Raw genomic sequence first — 9,051 nt, forward strand, 5'->3', positions numbered from 1 at the left:
TGGTCTTTGCCTTTGTTTCTCCTTTTTTAGCTTAAAAATTCTAGCAATATACCTGGCCTAATCCTACCCAATGAAGATTTCTGCAAACCAGAAAATTAAGACCTTTAAACTGTACCAGCTACACTTAATTATCTTTTTAATGCATATTTTGTAACTTGCAGATTTTTAACAGATGTTTTGACAGCCTTTATTAATGGTCTTTTTTGTTCACATCCAAATTTCCCTCAAAGAACAATGACATTCTAAAGCTCTTCTAGTAGCAGTCCAAGACATACACTTAAAATTAAATTTCCTCTGAGTTCAATCTGCTTTTCTGGTTTGGTTACATCTAGTTATTCATATACTTCCAGCTGTTGATCAGTTGAGCTTTTTGGAGATTGGTAAGTGAAAAGTTGCTGGTAAGGTGAAATGAAGAAAAAAAAAATAAATCCATAAGGCTCAAATTCATCAACACCTTTCTGCACGGTTGCCAAGACCCTGACATTTACTAAACAATGAGCTTTGCTCTGAAATGGTCCTGGTTAGCAGACCCCCAATTCTCCCAAACCAGGGAGAAGATCCCGATGTTAGGTTAGCATTTTACCTGTTTGCAGAAAGGTATTTGTGTATGTACAACAAACAAAAAAAAACCCCGACAGGAACCAGGTGGAAGCCAGTGCACTGGCTCAATTTAGAGCTGTACCAAAATGATCATAAAGTTGCTTCTTGTACATACTTTCTGTATAAAAAGCAGATCTTCCTAGCATTTATTTTTCCCACTACAGCCCCATTCTGGAAAACTTAAGTAATTACTTCTTTATATTGTGCTACATCTACAGACAGGCCATGTGCAATGCAAACTGAGCAAGCTCAAAGTTCAGTGATTTTTTTCTGTTCCTTATTACATGAATTGTCCTTTCATCAGAGTTTCTTAAAGTGCTTACAGATATTAAGATCCTAATATTAACCTTCAGTGAGTTCAAAAGCCTCTTTTGCCAATGACTCTCACCAAAGTGTTGCTGGGCCCTAATTAAATCTCATGGTGAGGAGGGAGCGTTGCATTTTGCAGCTAAAAGACTTTAGAGGTAGAGGATGAACTGACTTATTTACAAACACACAAAAATTCTGTGGTGAGGCCACACATATAAACAAGCATTCAAGGTGCCAGCAAGCAGGCTTAGGAAAGAGATCCACTTCTACCACCACTCAGAACACCATAATTGATTTAATACTCTGCCTATACTGACTTAATTTTTTCCAATGCAGCTTATGACCTCAAGATCCACTGACTGTAAAACTGGAAATGGGACAGGGGACCTAGTGAAAATACATATACTGAGCAGTTACTCTGCAGTGTGTGGGACAGGTGGGTGGTTTTCACTGACCACATGAAGCTGAAGGGATTCTGCAAGACTACTGGCAGGGGAATAAGCATGGGGTTTGATCACATCCTTTTTCTTTTCTTCTCTTTTTTCTACCAATTTAATTTTTAATGTGAGTGTCTATGTGCTCACCTGTTGCTCATCACTCAGAAGTATGGACCTGGCTCAGTTAAGTGTGATAGAGATGACAGGCCTGAGAAGTCATACCCACAGGAGAAGTTCCTGAAGTTACATCAATGATGTCTTAAGTGATGTATCTCTAGAGCCAAATAAGCCAAGCAATGTTATTCTCTTCAATGCTTTTTTGTTCTAACAGGTGCAAAAACTAGAATCAAACCTGAATCAGGCTTGTTTTCTTGATCCATATTGTACAGTGAATTAAGCCCCAGGCTAAATCACAGAAGGTTTGAAAATAAAGAGATTTCCAGATGATAGTAAACAGAGTTGTTACTTTCAAATGAATTTTTTTGTGTACATCCTTGGAGTTTTTAGTTCTATTTTATTGTCATTCACAAGTGATCAGAAAATTTATATAGGAAGTAAAGGCAGCAAGATGTAATGGGTAATATTCATGAGAAGGCTATCACGCACCAAAAGCCCAACCCTAATCCCACCCCTTAATCAATAAAATTACTTAGAAAAGTAAGTATAGGAATGGATGCATAAGTGAAAGCAATTAAGTTTCTAGGGACTAATGTGTTGCTGTATGGGACTGATGTGTTTCATCTGAGACATAGCAATTAACCAGGTATCCACTTTTTGTACACATGAATCATGAAGTAAAAGGCACCACCTTCAACCAGACAATTGCTCAGCTAATGAGAAGTAACTCACTGCTAACTCAATCATTTGGATGGCGTGGCCACAATCAAGGATATTGTCTATGTAATGTTCAACCAGAAACAGAAACTACTTTAAAGCAAAGCCTTGAAAACCAATCATGGTCTTGTCCTAACATACTCAAAACTCCTCTGATTTTCTTTTACCAGATCAAAAGCTCTCAGGAGCTTTGAGGAGCACAGCCTGAGCTAGGGTGTGCTCATAGGGGATGTATGTACATCAGCACCTCTTGCCATTTCAGCTCAGGAGTCACTTTCTAGTTACATCAAAGGCCCCGTCTTTATCCACACCTGCCCCAAAAATAGAGTATACAATTTTTAAAAATATATGAAAAAAAATGGATGAAGGAGAGACTCAGAAAGATCTGCATTGTTCAAATGATAGTTTCTCTGTATCACAGAGCTGAATCATGTGAAGACAGGATGCAGACTGAAAATGAAGTCAATATTTCCAAATAACTTTGATATGTGCTTATTGTGAAATACATTTTTTCTTTTTAGGCTAATCAAGTCCATTTCAAACTATATCAAGCTAAGCAGGATAAAGACCTACTTTAAATATGGTAACATCATTCACAGGAGTCTTCTTGCAAAGTAAGTACTGTAAATTAAATAAATTTGGTAGTGTATCACCCAGTAACTTTGCTCTGTAGACAAAACCTAGATTGACTGAGTTTATATATTTAAATAACTTCTGTGCCTTCTTGATTTTGACAGTAGGGGGTCTAAACAGAGTTCTAGCTTCCCTTCTCTCCCCAGGTAAACAAAAAAACTGGCAGTTATCTTCCTCATGGTTTCAGATTAATAATGGAAGAAGGCTGCTTCTAGAGAAATATCATAAAGAAATTAGGATTTTTCTTTTCTACATCATCTCCTAGGTCCACATGACTCAATAAGAATTTCTGTTTTCTAACTTTTGTGTCCATAGAGAATATCTTTAAAGGAAGGCAAGTTCAGAAGAAGCAAGTCTTGTCCCAGCTCAGAATACAGGTATTTTGAATAGTTTTTCTTCAAACTTGACCCTTAAATACATGAAGACAAAACCTCAAATAAACAGAACTTTGTGTTTTTTTCAATTTTCTCATTTCTAATTGAAGTTATTTTGATCATTTGGATCACAATCTTTATGTACTTGGAGCTAGAACCAGCGCTTAAAAGAAGAGCTGGTTTCACTGCTCCTTGGTACCAAATCGCAGTTACATATGTTTCTTCAGCCTGTAGGTAACACAGCATAAAATTAACCATGGTTTAAGCTGTGCATCTAGGTTTGGTAGCGTTTTATCCCTATTTTTTACCATGTCCACACTACTGGAAAGGCAGGGGAGAGCAAGAAGCAGAACGTGTGCCCTGCTGTAAGAGTAGGGGACTGTGCATCATTTATTTAAACGATTACAGTGAATTGGCTACAGTTGGATACATATGCACTCCCAAAGGAATTTTTCCTAGCACATTTTGTCCGGTTCTTACCTGTTTCTTCTGAGCTTGATCCAAAACAAATAAACTCCACTGTAGGTTTCAATTCAAAAGGCTTTGGACTAGACCCTTTGCTCAGTTCGCAACAAAAATTTGCAAAGCACAATAGAGACCACATGAGCCTGAGTGCAGGCCTGAACTAAGTCAATGTATTTTGCATGGAGGAAAACAGGTGGATGTGGTTTTTTTATAAATCTACAAGACTCTTTGTCTGAGACAGAGGCCCAGTTTTCCTTTCCGACGTCTCCCTTTTTCTTGCTGTTGAAGCCCAGGCCCAACGTTTGGCATCCTGTGCAGCAAAACAGCAGCCAAGAGCGTGACCCTGCAGTTGCCAAGCCCCTCGGAGGACTCGGTGACACATAATCCCAGCCTGTAGCCCAAAATGCCCCCGTGTGCCTCTGCTCCAGCAGCCCCCCCCGGCACTCAGCCCTGGTAGCATCTCCATGACACCCGCAGTGCCCGCCTGGGCTGCCTCCCTCCAGCCTGGCCACCTGTTACTGCTTCATCCCTCCAGTGTCAGGAACTGCAGCCCGGCCCCACCTTCCCTGCCTGCTCAAAATGCATTGCTGGAGGACAGGCAGGCTCATGCAAGACATCACAACACGGTAACTGAATAAAAAATGGCTTTAAGGAGAAGGGAAGAGGAAAGCAGGGCTTGGACTGTGGCTTTTGTTGAAGGAAGAAGAGGGAGATACCTGGCTGGGCACAGGTCATTGCTGGCGTGTAATGAGCAGTGGTGGGGGTCAGGGCTGGGGGGTTGCAGTGTGGAGGTGCTTCTGCGCTCAGGGAACAATGAAAGAAGAACATACATATATAATCCCAAGCACAAGTACAGCTGAAATGCATGTGAGGCTCCTCGCTCTCACACAAACACAGCTGGGCAGAGATAGGCACAGTCATTTCTGTGGCCTCCTTACCAGTGATTTAAGTGCAGGGTTTTTTTCATTGCAGTTTTCCAGGAAAAATGTAAATCAAACTGAATTACAGGAAATGGTCAGTCTCTTTGGGCATGTTTACTCTGTGGTTAACACCAGAGATAAGCATGTTGGCTAACCCCAAACTGGGAAGTGCTGCAGCACTCAATACAGAGACCCTCCAGCCGTCTCGAAGTGCAGCTCAGGTTGGTAGCAGCACATCCGTGTCAATGTGGTACAGTATTCAACCAAATAAGCTCTGAACTTGGGTGTAGCACTGGGAAACGGCTGCTGTCCTGTTCCCAGAGTCAAGCTAATCAGGCCACACCGTGCGATGGTCCTCCCTCCACTAGCTCAGGCTGCCCACACCGCGCACCCCGCACAGCACGGCCATCCCCTTCGCTGGCAGCCAGAGAAGCAGGCAATGCTAATGTGAGAACTGCTGCAAACCACCTGCCCAAAGTATTGCCAGTTCTCCCTACTTACTGGACTTTAACTCCTCTTTGACTTAGCTGGTGCTGTGGGGACAGAAGAAGCTGTTGCCTTTGCATAGTTTTTAGCAACTCTGAAAGTTTTGCCTTTCCTACAGTCCCTGCTCGCAGAGAGGAACGGCTATGGACCACTACCAGCTACAAGTGCGACAGGAAGGAGTCAAAGGAAGTCCCTGGATATGGGGAGAGGAAGAGCTTTTGATCATGTCTTTTAAGGAATCGATACAGCCCTTAAGTTGAACACATAATGAATGAGCTGGGAGGTGGGCAGTGAAAGGTACAGCCAGGAAAATACATCATCGACTGATCAGATCTTGTAGATTTGGAGACTTGGCGTTGGTGCATCATAAGGCAGCACTTCACAGAAATGTCTGCACTGATCCTATAGAGTCTTCTGCAGGAACATCTAAAGCATGGGCCAAAATCCCACTCCTCACAATAAATCATTGTAACTGTCTAGTGCTTCATGGCAGTAAACAGTAGGAGATACCGAATAGGAAGGCAGACAAAAGAATCTGATGTTAACATACAGATTTCCTGATTTTGAGGGGTACCTCTGCTGCAACTTAGCCTCTAGCCACTGAAATGCATCATTCCCATCAGCTCAGGGAAGTGTCAAGGAGGGATTCTAGGGCTCAATACACAGCCCCATCCAGCAGCATCCCTCAGTATTTAGGTAAGAGTGGCCAGTGATGTGAAATGAATTCCTGCGACATGCTGTAGGCTTTGGAACTGGAAATTACTGGAGGAGTGTGAGAAGGCAGAACACCTAAGATCAAATTCAGTCATACCTTTTGAGTTTTACTTAGTTCAAATTCTACATGGAGGAAAAAAAAACAAGGAGGTAGCAAGAAAGGAAAAGAAACATAAATTATACTATTCCATCTGAAGAGCTGACATGTTATTGAAGCAACACATGGTTTTCAAAAACTAATTAGTCAAATTTGAAACATTTTCCCTTAAACTACTGATAAGCACTAGATGCTTCTCTTCCATGAGGGATGTGCATTGACAACACTCCAGGTCCTGGCCAGTCAGTGTATCAAAAAAACCCCAAACTAGCAAAATAAACCCAAACCCCAACACCAAACAAACACAACAAAAAAACCCCTGTGGGTCCCTGTACATAGGAGACAAGTTTGGCATTTCCCACTATGCCAAAACTCTAAGCAACTGATCTTTTTTTTTTTCCTCTGCATGGTTTGAGTGGAAATCCTTACACAGTTGCAAACTCTCCAATCATTACTGTTTCTTTTAGTATTCTGACTCTTATTCCTTATCAAATCAAGCTCTGGAAAAGAAAAAGAGCAAACAGATTAAACTAATGAGAAGTCAAGGTAATGTACATATTTTCACTGAAAAGACACCTGCTGCAGGGTACCTTGTCACAAGTTGAGCATTGATGCATCCTTGCATTCAGAAGTAGCTCCCACCATGACCCCAGTGAGGACCAGCACTGAGGCAGGGAAAAACCAGGCCTGATGTAGCTTTTCAAATTGATGCTGCTTGTGGAGAGGAACAAACAGCCCATCTCCAACAGAGGGGCTGACTCTCGTCACTTATTCATGGCCAGCCCCCTGCCTAGATGGAAATAAATATGTTTCAAAGATGACTGTGTGGGGGAACTGGAGGACAGCTTGGAGGCACACTGAGGTTAGCACATTAATTTTTTATCTCTGGAGACTGGGTATCCAATTATTCTTAGAGTACACAAGCAACTTAGGCTGGTCTCTCCAGTAGAGGTTTATCCACATCATAAAATCTGAAATTAAACTGGGCACAACAGGCTGATGCCATAAAATAATGTACATAGGTAGTTTTGCAGGCCAGATGCACAGGCTAGCAGAGTGACAGGAGGGCACAGGATTGCATTCTCATTAACTGTGTGTATTGTAGGATGGATGAACCTGCACATGGCAGCTAGGCCAGTAACACAACTTAGGATTTTATTTAGGATTGTCATTGGCCAAAGTCCTTGTGGGCATAAGATTTGGTCAGTTGCTATTTACTGCACAGCTGCATATAAATGGTGTTTCACAAACCAAAATGCCACTGAAAACTCTTCTCCTTTAAAGGAGAGGAAGTTTTTCTCTGTGTAGACACACTACCCTATTCTTCCAGGAATTAAGGAAAAGCATTTATACTAGAACACTTATTCACACACACATTTCAATAGATAGAAGTCTAATGTAATTCTTGTATCATAAGTGCCTTAAAATTTGTGAGCACCAGCTGCCCCCAGAGCTGGCCTGTACCCATGGAGTGAGATGGAATAAAACAGCAGGTGTTCGGTGGAAGGCTTGGATGCACCCTGGGCTCACAAATCTCACGCTCTTGGTGCCAACATGTGGAGGAAAAGCCAGCAAAAAAGAGAGGCGGGGGGCGGGGGGAAAGGCTGAGAATGGTGTAGGGTCATTTATTTTGATCAGTGGAGCTGGGGAAGGAGGAAGTTGGCTTTTTAAAGGGTTTTCTATAATTTCTTTTTCATGCTCAGGTAAAAAAATCAGAAAGTAAAAAATGTGTGTGTAGGCAGAGGCCAGACTAGGCACTGAGGAAGGGTTATTGATCTGTGTCAAAGGGCTGTATAAGAAGTACAAAGTAACTGAAGCTCAAAAAAAGCACAGGCTAAGATGTTTTAGGGAAGGCAAAGACCAGAGAAGACTGCTGACCATATTACAAAGGGTAACCTACAGGTGAGGAAGAAGGAGAGAAGGAGAGAGAGATGTAAATAAACAAACCTTCTGCAATAGTCAAGGACAACGAGATGTGCCAAGGAGGTGAGACTTGGGGCTTGGGCCAGTCCCCATTCTTTGATACACATCTATTCAGTGGTTCTCAGTTTCAGGTAAGTTCGTCCTATCTACATCTCTTTTCCAGTCCCTGGGTAAGTTACTGAACTATCCCAATTCATCTGCGCAAGAGAACAGTAAAGATAAAGCAGACTGGGTGTGCAGAAAGACAAGAGGCCATCAGCTCTTGAGCTGGCAGCAGCCAGGGCTTCAATAGCTGAGCCCTGCAGGAGCCCTGCTCCAGAGAGGTCCCTCCTGAGCCTGCACAGCTGCTGTCACCGCGGGCACTGCACAGAGCGGGGGCTGCAGAGGTGACCGGGTACAAAGGAAGGAAGTTGATGCTGCAGCCACGCGCCTGAACTTTGCTGACCCAGTGCTCACCTCCCACAGCACGGCGGATTCCAAAGGACTGGTTTGGATTTGCCTTGGCTTTTCAAAATCAGGCTACTCATATCTTTCTGACATGCTGCTAAGCAAATAACCAGACTCTGCTCTATACCGTATCGCTGGTCCTCCTGTTCAGTAGGTTGTGGATTAGCTGTTTGGATTAAGATCCCCCCTGTCTTCTCTTCCTCCCTCCCTTCCCCCTCCGCAGCCTCCCAAGCCCATGCAGAGAGGATTCTTAAAGCCCAAGCCCTGTGACACTGCAGACCTGTCAAATTTAATTCATAACACATGCCTAGCAGTTCTTAGGGGAGAGGAAGGATCTGATGCCCTGGCTCCTCACCATCCCCTTCTACAAAGGGACCATTTAATGACTGCACATTAGCTATGTGGACAATTAGCATTCACATGGAAGATAAATGGCAGCATAAATTAAATATCACCAAATAAAAGAGCAAAGATGCAAGATCTGAGCTCAAGGCTGTAAACAAACAACAGACAAAAAGGAACAAACAGTCATGGCTGCAGCTGAGCCATTTGGGAGAGTTACCTTCAGGTGCCTGGGACTTTCCCCAGGTGGTGATCTTCACATTCACATGTCTCTTGCCCATACCTCACTTGCTCCTGGCTGGTTGTTAGGCAGATTCTTTCTACTCAGGATTCTGGACCACAGAGCGGTTTACCCTACTGGGTCTAAACTTCTGCCTGTTTGGGGATCTGTGCATCAGAAGCTTCCCTCTGCTACATGCATCACACATGAGCTCTAGGGGAACACAAGCCTGAGCTCCTGCAGCTCTACT

The 9,051-nt window shown here is 43.0% G+C and overlaps 1 protein-coding gene across 4 annotated transcripts in view; it reads right to left on the reverse strand.

The window, feature by feature from the left end:
• The window catches only part of DPF3 (D4, zinc and double PHD fingers, family 3), a 95,425-nt gene that overhangs the window by 33,014 nt on the left and 53,360 nt on the right, over window positions 1–9,051 (reverse strand). The window lies entirely within an intron of this gene.

This window comes from Chaetura pelagica, unplaced genomic scaffold (genome assembly GCF_000747805.2).
Source record: "Chaetura pelagica isolate M959 unplaced genomic scaffold, ChaPel_1.0 scaffold416, whole genome shotgun sequence".
NCBI classification, from domain to species: Eukaryota; Metazoa; Chordata; class Aves; order Apodiformes; family Apodidae; genus Chaetura; species Chaetura pelagica.